Below are 13,218 nucleotides of genomic sequence, written 5' to 3'. Positions count from 1 at the left end.
GCCCTGTTGAACCTGGCCGCTGTTTCCCAAAGTTCAGGTGGAGAACACCTTTGGAAGAGGTGCTCCTTATTTATCTACCATTTATGCTGCCTACTTTTTGTGGGTTCCTGAGTGCGTTTGTTCCTTGTAGGTGTCAACAGAACAGGAATAAGATAATTCAGAGGAAACGAGGAGTACTTAACATACATCTCTTGCTCATTTTCAAAAACAACCCAGTCCTCTTAGGTTCAGGGAGGTGAGCGCTCCTTGCGTCTCAGATCTTGTTCGTCTTGTTTGGTTCCTCCTCAGGTCACTGTTTCTTAAAGCACCATTAAAACTGTGGCGGTATAAAGTAACTTAATATAAAGGACTGTTTATACTGCAGGAGAGGGGACAAATATTCCTTTGTACATCACCAGGGATAATTGTGCTCCAAGGGCAGCCTTTAGAGTTAGTGCAGCATTTGTAGCATGATAGTTTAAAGTACTGTACATCACTTCCCCTCGCAGTCAAAGTAAAATGTGACCCTTCTAAGATCCAGGCCCTCTTTTGGCACGACTTCTTCCTGTTTGGTTTGTTCAAGTGCTCGCTACATTGAGATATTTGATCATGTTCCCACCCCTGGCTTGAGTAGCACATTGCAGTGCATGCACTTATATCCTGTGGTGATTGCTGTGGTCCATGCTACCTCATTCAAGCTTCATGCCATTTCATAAGAACATAAGAAGTGCCCTGATGCGGGATCAGACCAAGGGTCCATCTAGTCCAGTACTCTGTTCACACTGTGGCCAACCAGCCCATCGGCCAGGGATGAACAAGCAGGACATGGTGCAACAGCACCCTCCCACCCATGTTCCCCAACAACTAGTGCACACAGCTGCCTCGAGTACTGGAGATAGCACACAACCATCAGGGCTAGTAGCCATTGATAGCCTTTGCCTCCAGGAATTTATCCAACCCCCTTTTGAAGCCATCCAAATTGGTGGCCATCACTACATCTTGTGGTAATGAGTTCCATAATTTAACTATGCGCTGTGTGAAGAAGTACTTCCTTTTATTTGTAGTGGATCTCCCACCAATCAGCTTCATGGGATGACCCCGGGTTCTAGTATTTTGAAAGAGGGGGGGAAATGTTTCCCTGTCCACATTCTACATACCATGCATAATTTTGTACACCTCTCATATCTTCCCTTCTCTCTGTTTGCATGGTGCCAATATATCACTGTGTCTCAGGGTGGCTGGGACCAATTAAAATCATAGTAGATATACTATCTGTAGCAATTTGATGCTGTAGAAGGCAAATAGGATGAAATGTAGTTTGACCAAATGGGTTTCCTGAATGCTTTTGAAAGTAACATTGGAAAACAACTTTGCGCAACTTGAACTGGCTGATTAGCGCTTTTTTTTTTGCTTTTGCTTTTTTTCTTTGCTGTGGAAGGGCCTTGTTTAAAATGGCTACTGCTCAACTAATAGTTTGTTCAATTGAGATTTTATGAGAAAATTTTACCATCACAGGTTGTTTTTAAACACAAGGGTCAACAACTGGCCCTTTTCTGAAAATAAGAACAATGTAATGGTTAGCAACTCAGCACAAACATACTCAGCACAAACATTTAAAATGGCTAGGATGAATGGGCCACTATCTGAACAAGAAGATTTTGAACAGATCAGAATTCTATAGTATAAATGACTTGCTATGTTCATTAAGTAGTATTATATAGCCACTCCCCTGTTGCATTCTGGCATGACCAAAAAAGAGAATCCAGGATGGGGCAATGCAGGCTTGATTCTTGGGAGTGGTGTCAGCAAGCACAGGGAGCAGGTTCCGTTCATTACTGCTTGTCTCCCTTTATTTTCTCACTTATTAAGGAATGGTTGTTGTACATTTTATGCGGAGGGAAAAAAGTTCTGCTCTCAGCCACTGGCTGGCCCATTCATTGTTCACTGGCGGGGTCTCCAGTGTGTGTTTGTAATATGTGTGTCTCTGTATAGGATAGACACTAGACTCTTCTCCACTCCTGCCCGGGGCCCTTGCAATCCCCTGCATACGCGTCTTACGCATCATAAGCAGGGCATTTTGCCAGTTTATTGTATTAATCAATATTCTGAAGTTTGGTACAAAAGAAATTACTATTAAACAGAGAACAAGCTACAAATATTTTCTGAGGAAATTTCTAACTGGCTTTGAAAACAAAGTTTTGTTAGTATAATGAATTAATTTTATTGTCTAATTACTTGAAATTTACCATTACATTTCCAGTATGTTGTATTCTCAGCACATTCTAAAAATGTATGTGTGTGTGATAACTTTTTGGTGTACTGTTGGTATGAAAAAAACCTGAGGTACTTTCACAGTTGACATGAAAAGCATTTTTGAGCTTTTCTTGGTCTAGTATGCAGATGTGAATATTTTTGCAAGATAGAGAAGAGAACAATATTGAAGGTGTTACATTCAAACGATAGTTGTGAAAAATACAGAGATTTTTTAAATGTTTTTTTTAATGTATCACATATGGAAGTGCAAAAAGAGTGCTTGGTCACCAGCTGTAAGAAATGCTTCTGAACATCCAGCCAGTAAAGCTTTACTAAAACCCTCCCCACCATTTTTAGCCCACAACTATCTAAAATAAGTATGAATGGGTTCAGACAACACGATAACCAACGGTGGTTTAAATAGTCAATGGTTATTTAACCTACCGTGGGTTATCGTGTTGTGTGGTGGGAGGTGTTTTCACTAACTGTTGGTTATTTGGCTGAAATAAACTACGCAAAGAACCAGTGCTGTGCAGAGTTAGCTATTTGAACCACTGTTGGTTATCGTGTTGTGTGGAGGGAACTGTTGGTTATTTTGGCAGCTACAGAGTCGCAAGGCAAAAGTGGTAAAAGCGGAAGCGGCTACTCTGGTTCAGCCATCAGGATAGACTTTTGGCAGCAATGGCTGAAGGGATCCTAGCAGAAGGACTGAAGGGCGGAGGGAGGAGGATGAGTGAGTCAACTCCGCATGGACTATCGTGTTGTCCGAACGCAGTTAAATGACTAATAACTTTTAAAGGTTTTACTGGAGAGCACTTGGGTTACTTGTAAGCAGGAGATTTCTTAATCAGAATGATTAAAGTGAACCGGAAAGGTGTAAAATAATCCCTAAAGGGATTAGGAAAAGGGGATTGTGCATATTTGTGCAAGGATGAGGTGTATCAAAGGGCATTAGCCATAATAGCTAAATGGAGCTGCCATATTAAGAGATAGTCTATCCCTGAATACCAGCTGCTTGGGATGAAACAATATTGCTTTCATGTCTTGGACAACCATCTGCCATGGGTGCTTTAGGGTGGATTCCTGCATTGAGCAGGGGGTTGGACTCGATGGCCTTGTAGGCCCCTTCCAACTCTACTATTCTATGATTCTATGATAAAGGATTCCTGAAGGCACTTGACTGGCCACTGTTAGAAACAGGACATTGGAGTCAATTCTGCACCCTCGGTCTGATCCGTTTGGCTCTACTTATGTTTTAACTTATAATAACAGGAATGCAGACAATTTATTCTAATTGCTGTGGTTTAAAACATGAATGTAATACACAGTCTAAATGTAATGTACATTCACTGGAGCAAAGAATAAATACTAATCGATTACTGTCACACCAAACAGGGAGCAATTACGTTAATCCTTATACATATTATTTGTTTTCTGCATTTCAGGATACAAAACTTTCCAGGTTGGCTTACAAATAACACAAAGATACACTGATAAAATAGGTGTGGGGGGGGACCAGTACTAAAATATAACCATCCATAAGGATGCTTTCCACAGGACAGTTGGTGATAATAGCTGTGGGGTGGGGGGCGAGGGGGGAAAGCCGCTGGAGCCGGCACCTCAGAGACCTTTTTGGCCTGCCTGCTTCTCTCCTGGAACCCTTCCCACAGAGCAGTTGGTGATAATGGCCCCATGGGTGGGAGTGGGCCAGTCCCTGAGGTGGCCTTCTATGCCTGCCACATTTTCTAATTCCTGCTGCCCCTGGAATTATTTGCTTGTGTTTAGTGACTTTAAGGTCAGAGAGAATATTCAGGGCTATTTATATACTGTACATTCCCATTTGATTTGGTATATGGCACTGAATTTTAAATTAGTTCAATTTTTACTGCCTGGTTTATGTCCATTCACACTTTTAGGTATAGAATTCCTTTTCGGCCAGTGTAAATTGTTGGTAGGTGATGACATGTGCTGTTGTTGTTAAAACTGGTAATACCTTTGCCATAGTTGGCACCCAAGTTTGGATTTTGGTGTGTAAGTAGGAGTGGTCTGATGCAGCTGGTGAATAGCTATTTCAGATTAGGACAGTGTGTATAAGCAAGAAGTGTTATTTCTTTTGCAACCTGATTGAAAAATAGGTCATTTTGCACATGTTGGGTAATGGGGTGACTTGGGAACTGGAAGTAACCACAAGAGAGATTTATCAGCTTTCCTGCTATGTCTGTAAATATTAGATATTTTCTTTTCTAGAAATCGTATTTTATCTAATCGTATTACAATCTTCGTGGTGAAACAGTCAGTATACAAAACATTGTTTGCCCTGACTTCCTATCTCTTGTAGTCATTGGTTCGGTTCAGACAATCAGATCTCAGATTAATAAAGTGAGATATGTACAAGCCTTTTCTGCATTTATTAGAAAGTATTTGTCACTGCTTTCTGTATAACTTGCCTTCTAGTAAGTGCAATTTACTTCGTTATGTATTACTACAGTTGTATCCCACATTTCCTTTGAGGAGCTCAAGATGGCATACATGGTTCTCTCCAGTCCAGCATTCTAACCACAATGCTTTATTGTAGCTTTGAGGTGTGATTATACCCCAACTCAAATTTGATTTATATAAGTAGGTGTACTACATTTGTATTGTGACTATAGTTTTTGTTGTCTGCTTACTTTTTCAAAAATAATTGCTTATTTCCCGTATTGAAGAAAAACGACTGTAACATGTAGTTAACAGAGTAATAAATTTCCTCTTGAATACCCTCTAAAAGGAAAAGAGCCTTTATGAAAAACTGTTAAGTTTACTTAGGGAATTCTTGGTATTCCTTACTACTTCTCCATTGAAGTATGCTACTATTGTCCAATGGATATAGTTCTGTTTGGATCTATAGGGTTCAAAGTTTGAAATGTTATTTTATGAGCTCCATGTATCTTGGATGAGATCCTGTTTCTTAGCCTGGATGTGTGAGAATGGACATAGTGAAGTTTAGAAAGGACTTTGGCTGCTACATTAAGGGGCCACTTGTAGTGATTTGTATGTAATGCCAGGGCTTTTCCAGTGTCTTTTGAGCTGCAATCCTTTATGCCTCCGCCTTGCATTACTGCCACCCCTTCACATGCAAAATGTGTGGAATTCTTTGGATCCCAGACATGGGGATTTTGAATGAGTAGTAATAGAAGGTTGATAAAAAACCAATGTTTTTTTTAAAATGGATTTTTTTAAAAATAAATCAATTTATTTAATTTAATTAGGATTTTAAACTTTTTAAATATTTGGATTGTTTTAAATTATACTTAAAAGTAACCCTATTTAAAGTACCTCGGTGCAATACAAACACTTACATTAAAGTCTACGCACATAATGTTTTAATAGTGACCATTTCTCAAACACTGTGTTTGCTCATCACGCTAAACCAGTGGTCTGGTAAAGCAATGGAGGGGGGAATCCACTCCACTCCACACACATGACGAAGATCATCATCATCATCAGATCTGCAAAGAAAACAGTATTTGGAACCTAGTGGCAAATTCAGGGATTATCTACAATCCCCAGTTTGCATGTAGTAGTAATAATAACAGTATTTACAAAGGAACTCGTTCGGAACCACATTTTTTGTTCTAGCAATAACCCACATTCCACAGAGAAGGAAAGTGAATGCAGTGTTAAGGTGTCATTGCCAACTGTGTCATTCTGTTAGTGCAAATGATGTTCCACTAGTGGAAACTAGGTTTTCATTATGTGCAAGAGAAGAATCCAACTAAAGTTATGCTTGTGTAGTTATGCTTGTGCAATGCATTGTGCAACCCTTTGCTCATTTTGCATGGGTTATGCAACTACTTGTACCCGTTGTGCAATGTGCTTTGTTGTGTGACTGTTGTGTAACTGCTTGCATAGTTAGTTGCGCAATAGTAATGGGCAACTGCTTGCACAATGGAAAGATCCAGCAGGGCTCTGCTAATGCTATTTGAGTTTGCGGAATGTCACTGTTGGATACTGCCCCATGAGTGCAAACGAGGGTGGGGGGCGAGGAGAATTCGCACAGCCACACAAAAGCACTTATTTGGACCCACATTCTCCTATTTTACCAATGTTTCATTGCACAGAGAATCAAGTGACTTTTAAGATCATGAGTGCAATTTTGGGGGATGAAATCCACCCAAAATAATAATGACGTTATACTCAGAGCCACATAGAAAATCAGGCTTTGGAACCTGGTGCACAGTACAAAAATCCAGCTCACACATGTTTATTCACAAGTAAGAAGGACTGGATTATTCAGGAATAAGCATGAACAACAAGTTCTGACCATTCAAAATGCCCCCGATGAGGTGGCGGCTACTGCTATTCATCATTAAGGCAAAGTCTGTTTAGCTGCTCCACGCAGGCCTAGAACCAGGAAGCCATGGAGCTTGATGCTCAGAAGAGGAGCAGCCCAGCAAAACTGGTAGTGGTTACATTTCTGGAAATTTTGAAGCCATGGAAAAAACCCCGGTTTCCGCCCCGGTTTTTTTTTGGGGGGGGGGAAACGGAAATTTTTGGAAAAATAGAAATAATGCAATATTACCACTTTTTACAGATTGAAAGTCAATTGTTACTTTAGGAACATAAAATGTAATTATGTCCAAGTTGGTTTGGCATAAAATTATTACATTTGGTATATTAAAAGTACAGCGTATTCAAACTATTATTACAAATTGAATTTACAAATTTGAACATATTTCCAAATTGAATTTAAAAAAAAAAAATTAAAAAAAAATTGGTAACAAATGGAGCTACAAGCTCCTGAACAGTTAGGAACACCTGAACTGTAAGGAACCTCTTTGGTTCTGCCAGTTTATGAGGAGCAGGCAAAAAACAATTTAAAAAAATAACAGAAGAAACCACCAACATTAGTAACAAAGAAAATTATTTATGTTTCCACTAGTCCTCTAGTGTCAAGACATAAAGCACCCATTCCCATAAAAAGAACTGAGAAAAAGGGGGGGAACCAAGGTTCAATGAATATGCATGAAATTTAATCAGACTCATTTCCTGAGCTATAGCTATCACTATCAGTTTCCGTCTTTGTTTCAATGGCAGTGCTGCCCCCTAGAGGCAGATATGCATCTTGCTCTTGCATTTGAGAGTTATAGTCTCAGTTTGCAACCTAGGACTTGCTTGTCCTTGGTGCACAGACATTGTAATAATCTGATACTGTAGTTTTTAGAAATCATTTGGAGAAGTAAATATCTGAACACTTTGTCTTAAACATTTTATTCATCATGCTAAAATAAAACATCCCAAAATCCGTTTTTACTTCATTTTTTTCAATTTTTTGGAGAAAACTAAAAGAGGTTTCGGGAAAAAACCAGTTTCCCCCTGAATTTTTCTGGGTTTTTTTCGGGCCGTCACATCTCTAGCAGTGCTCACATGATGTTCCTGTCCTGCGCTCATCCTGCCTCTTCCCCTCCCTTTTCTGTCTTATTTTGGAGTGGGGAAAGTCTGGGGGTTCCCCCCCTCAATGCACAATAAAGTCGCTCCTCCATCCCATGTATTGCTGTCATTGCACTATATCAAACCATCCCATTTTTTGTTGGAAGCGTGTGTGTTGATGAGTGGTCTTGCTGACCAAAGAGGAGGGCAGGGCAGTTCTCCACTCTACCATGAAGACCTCTTCAGCTCTTCTGACAGCATCCTCCTTCACACATCCCATATCCACCAATGACAAACGGAGGGTGTGGTGGAGACAGATGCTCTCCTGACATGCCTCCACCACACCCTCCTTTGCTATTTGTGCCTCTCCGGGTCAGCGTGAAGAGAGAAGACTCTCTGCACCGTCCTGAGATGCACAAATGGTGAATGGAGAGTGGGTCACAGGCGGACGCTCTCCTCCTGTGCCCTGCCATCATTCTCCACAAAGTACTGAAGAATGGGAATGGGGGACTCTAGGAACTCCTGCTGACGGCAGGGTACAGGAGAACGCTTTCGGCGGAAGGATATCTCCCGTGGTTTGATGTTACATGTCAAGCTGTGGGAGACATCCTTAGCCCCCTCTGCCCCATGATCCATTTAGATATTGGCTCATGGGGATGTAAAGAGTCAATATCCAGATGGATTGCAGGTCAGGATGGGTGGGTAAGAGACGTTCATGTCCCTGGGAATGTGGGGTGCCGTGATTGGTGGTGCCCCACCCAGGGACATCAGGTGCACATAGGAAGCACGTGGGGAACCACGGATCGCAGCGCCCCATCAAGGGACGGTGTGATTGGCGGCTCTCCACGTGCTTCCCTGGACAGGATTATTTCACATGCCTATAGAGCTCTGCTGGGCAAAAGTGCCCGGGGTTTCTGCGGAGCCCAACACACGACACAATAATCAACAGTTGTGCAGATAGTCAACTCTGCACACCATTGATTATTTGCATTGGTTATTTGGGGGAAATAACCAACCGTGGCGTGGAAAAGGCTCAGCAGATGACACAGTAGTCAACGGTTGACGAAGCAACGGGGGACTATTTAATCAGCTGTTTACTATTGTGTCGTCCGAACCCAGTTTCAATGATACTATGCCTGATGGGTTAGGTAATGGGGGAATGCTATTTGGCTGAGTTCTGAGGAGACCATTGAAGCTACAAAATGTGTATTTCCAACTTCTGTGCCAACTGCATGATTTTGTATGAAGACTGCAGGAACATGTATTTGCAAAAAATAAAATGATGCTATAGAAATATATTTTTCCTGAAACCATTGGACACTCATATTGCAAACCTTTTTATATACCAATATTTTTCTGGCAATTAAGTTAAATGTTTGTATTGTGGACTTGGTGTTTATTATCATTATCATCATCATCATCATCATCATCATCATCATTTTTTATTTATTTATTTATTTATTTATTTAAGGATTTTTATGCTGCCATTCAGCCAAAAAAGGCTCTCACGGCGGCTTACAAAAGTATTTCTTGACAGTCCCTGCTCAGAGGCTTACAATCTAAAAGACATGACACAAAAGGAAAGGGGATTGGGAGGGAGGAGGAGGAGGGGGGAAAGGAAAGGAAATTCAGGCACTACAATCTTAGTTGTAAAGTTCAGCAGTTACAGTTGACAGCAGGAGGGAGGGGGCTCTCAGCTGGAGCTGGACCCAGGCCCGATGGAGAGGTGCCTGGCTGCTGCTTCCTCCCTCACTGGTGGCCTCTGCAGAGACAGTTGGTAGCAGGAGGGAGGGGGCTCTCAGCTGGAGCTGGACCCAGGCCCAATGGAGAGGTGCCTGGCTGCTGCTTCCTCCCTCACTGGTGGCCTCTGCAGAGACAGTTGGTAGCAGGAGGGAGGGGGCTCTCAGCTGGAGCTGGACCCAGGCCCGATGGAGAGGTGCCTGGCTGCTGCTTCCTCCCTCACTGGTGGCCTCTGCAGAGACAGTTAGTAGCAGGAGGGAGGAGGCTCTCAGCTGGAGCTGGACCCAGGCCCGATGGAGAGGTGCCTGGCTGCTGCTTCCTCCCTCACTGGTGGCCTCTGCAGAGACAGTTGGTAGCAGGAGGGAGGAGGCTCTCAGCTGGAGCTGGACCCAGGCACGGTGGAGAGGTGCCTGGCTGCTGCTTCCTCCCTCACTGGTGGCCTCTGCAGAGACAGTTGGTAGCAGGAGGGAGGAGGCTCTCAGCTGGAGCTGGACCCAGGCCCGATGGAGAGGTGCCTGGCTGCTGCTTCCTCCCTCACTGGTGGCCTCTGCAGTCAATCATCTGCATTTGTATACTGCCCCATAGCCGAAGCTCTCTGGGCGGTTCACATAAGATAATTACTCTTCATAGAAACACCTGATAATGATATAGAACACATGGATTATTGTTTTATCTGTTGTATCTGTGTTGTGTTGCTTTATCTGATGAGAGTGAAACCAGAATAGTCGTAAATCTTCATTTCATTGATATAACTTTGTTGAAGAGAAAAGCTTTAATTAATTATTCACAAACACTTTATTTACTCATGATGCATTATTTAAAAGTAGCTATACTTAGACAGAAAACCCCTCTTCAGTTTATCTTGTTGTATGTTGCTCTACTGATGGTTGGCCTGTGGTTACAAGAAACCACTGAGAGAGAGAGATCATCAGAGGAACTGCTCTTTTACCAGGATAACCCCTTCTGTTTAAATTAGATACATACATTAAGCTTCACTTTACAAGAGTAAACGTATTTGTAGGCGAAGGTTTTAATTACATGGATTGGGTTTGTCTTACAGCTAAAAATAGAGAACAAAGCATGTGTATTTCATTATCTCAGATTGGTCAGTATAGCTCAACAGACTGCTTATGCTGGCTTTGGTTGTTTATAGTGTTATTGAAACACTTCTGAGAATTAGAATAATATTCTATAGCTTGCATTTGGTAAATGTTTTGCATGGTCAGTGTGGTAAGATACTATTTTTAGCTGTTTTGGTACAGTTAATCATAGCTGAAAACTGGCATATGGTGTGGTGCATTTGCTGATGGAATTGTTCAGTAGTGGAGATGTTAATGTACATATCACAGTATTCAGTAAATATAAGTACGTTAGTAATAATAATAATGTAATAAAGAAGTTTATTTGTGTAGCCAGAGCCATTACACACACACACACACACACACACACACACATATATATATAATCAAATAATAGTCAAATATATTACAAATATATAAGATTACATTACAAGACTAAAATCATCCAAAAACATCGTTCTATAGACTCTATTCAGTCACAACTTAAAACCTGATCGTCATCATTATTAAACTTCCTCCTTAAAATTGATGCTTTAAAAACAAAACAGGCTACTTTTTCAGAAATGGATGGAGTAATATCCCCCAATAAAAATTTAATCAAGTATGAATGAGACCTATTAGGTATAAGACCTAGGTCTTTAAACAAAGCTATTCTTACATATTTATAAATTGGGCAGACAAGCAGGTAGTGAGTTAAATCTTCAGCTGTATTAGATCCACATGGACAAACTCTTTCCTCCATGGGGATCCATTGGTAGCATCCCTGAATCACTGCTGAGTTCATTGACTGGCACCGAAGAGCTGTAAATGCATATCTCCACTTAGAATTAGTTATACTATTTAAATATTGAGGGTAAGGCATATGAATAGGCAATTTAGCATACCAGGGGGCAAGTTTTGACAAGCAGGCAGAAGTGTGATCAGCTTGAAAATCATATTTTAGGATATGAGACTTCAAATAATGTGCTGCTCTTTCAAAACTTAGAGCACCTAAAGAATCCAGTGAAAGACCATACAAATCAATAAGATGCAGAATTTCCTGATTAGTAGGGTTATTTGCTGTGCTCCTTTTTTAGACACATCTCAGTTTAAAAAATCAGTGTTGCTGAGAATGAAATTCTCACGGAAGCATTATTTCTTTTAAGTGAAAGACAGAAATTCAAAAGGTCTTTAGCATTTGACAGAGAACTGTTTACTGCTGATATGCATAAGACTGCAATATTCAAAGCCAAAGTGTGTTGGGTAAATAGATGGTTAGTACATGTTTGTCTTCCATTGATTGATTGTTTTGTTACTCTTATCTAAATAGCATTTGCTATTTAGAATGCTTTAACTGTGTACTATGACTACGTTGTATTAAAGATTTTTCAATATGTCACTTTGTTTTTAAACGAACCTCACAACTGTTAGAATAGTCCTGTCTCTGGGATTCTAAAGGCAGTTTAAGAACTGTTTGATACAAAATTATGTTTACCTAATGATGGTTGGCTCTAAATATTATAGTTATAATTAAATGTAATTGTTTCTGTGTTAACATCAGTTAGTTAATATAATCATATAATTTGATGGTAATGAAATATGCAGTTGAAATATTAGATGAGAATACAAAGCTATGAAAATGTAATAGCAGCCCAAAAACCTATTTCGGTGTTAAAACTGAGTAATAAAATAACTGCTGGCATCATAAGGTTATTGGGGAAGGCACGTGGGCTTCTCTGGTATGGATTATTCCTAAGTAACTGGGCCAGCGCTGAAGAGGCCCTCCTGCCCATAGCCATCTACCTCACTCCATTCAGTGGAGGAGGACCTCTAAGAAAGATCCCACTAAGGGCTTTGAGGTGGGCTAGAATAATGCCTATTTCCAGTTAGCAGTTTTACAACTGTTTTCTGAACTATGAGATTTCTAGACCAGTTTGTATGGAAGGTAGCTTACTTTTCCAGGAGCAGACATGCCTGCCTGCCTCGCCAGCGGGCTGCCCTTAAGCTGTTTCCACTTTCAGGAGCCACACAGCACCTGCGTGTCTGGCAAAGTATAGCGAGAGAGCCTGGAACTTCCAGGTCTTCTCGTGATTGCCCGACCTCACGCAGCCACCGCGTGGCTCCTGAAGGCGGAAAGACTTACAGGCAGTGCACTGGCAAGGTGGCCATGCATGTGCACGCAGCACCATTCTTCCCATACTCTGCTGCCTGCTGCACCCATTTCCTACCACTTCATGGTAGGGCCAACCCTGAATGCTGCCTACACACTGGTGGACCCATCACTAGTGCAACGGGAAGCTGGCAGTTTTTGAAGCAACTGGAAATGAGCCGGCAGATCCACTGACCCACCCATTTCAGAAATGGGTGTTTCAGCTCATTTCTGGGCTTGCTTTATAAAGCACAGTTTTCTATTGCACTAGCTGTTGGTCCCACAGATGCAACAATATTGCACAGTGACTGTATTGGCTACTGCCCTTAATTTCAACATTTATTAATTGATACTAATTTGTTTTCTAAAGGAAGCATTTAACTAGATTTTTTTGCTTCAAGAGTAAAAGTAATATAACCCTGTTGTCTCATTAGGCAGATACAGTTTTGGGAGTGGGGGGTGGGAGGGAATCAGATTTTTCTGTCTTAAGGGTCTGTTGAATCTTACTATTCATTTGGCTCCACGCAAGTGTTTGTAATGTGACAGATATGTTAGGATTCTGTAAAACACCAGTGTGATACACCCTGGGGCCCTTCAGGGAGTCCTTACTGCTCTCCCTAACCAAGCACC

At 41.3% G+C, this 13,218-nt stretch overlaps 2 protein-coding genes across 2 annotated transcripts in view; both read left to right on the top strand.

Moving 5' to 3' along the window:
* Positions 1–13,218, top strand: part of NAA16 (N-alpha-acetyltransferase 16, NatA auxiliary subunit) — a 439,249-nt gene that overhangs the window by 277,166 nt on the left and 148,865 nt on the right. The gene's annotated exons all lie outside the window — the stretch shown is intronic.
* DGKH (diacylglycerol kinase eta) overlaps positions 1–13,218 on the top strand; it is a 134,061-nt gene that overhangs the window by 756 nt on the left and 120,087 nt on the right. The window lies entirely within an intron of this gene.

Source organism: Elgaria multicarinata, chromosome 5 (assembly GCF_023053635.1).
Source record: "Elgaria multicarinata webbii isolate HBS135686 ecotype San Diego chromosome 5, rElgMul1.1.pri, whole genome shotgun sequence".
In the NCBI taxonomy this organism is placed as follows: Eukaryota; Metazoa; Chordata; class Lepidosauria; order Squamata; family Anguidae; genus Elgaria; species Elgaria multicarinata.
This window is presented reverse-complemented; position numbering and strand designations above follow the sequence as displayed.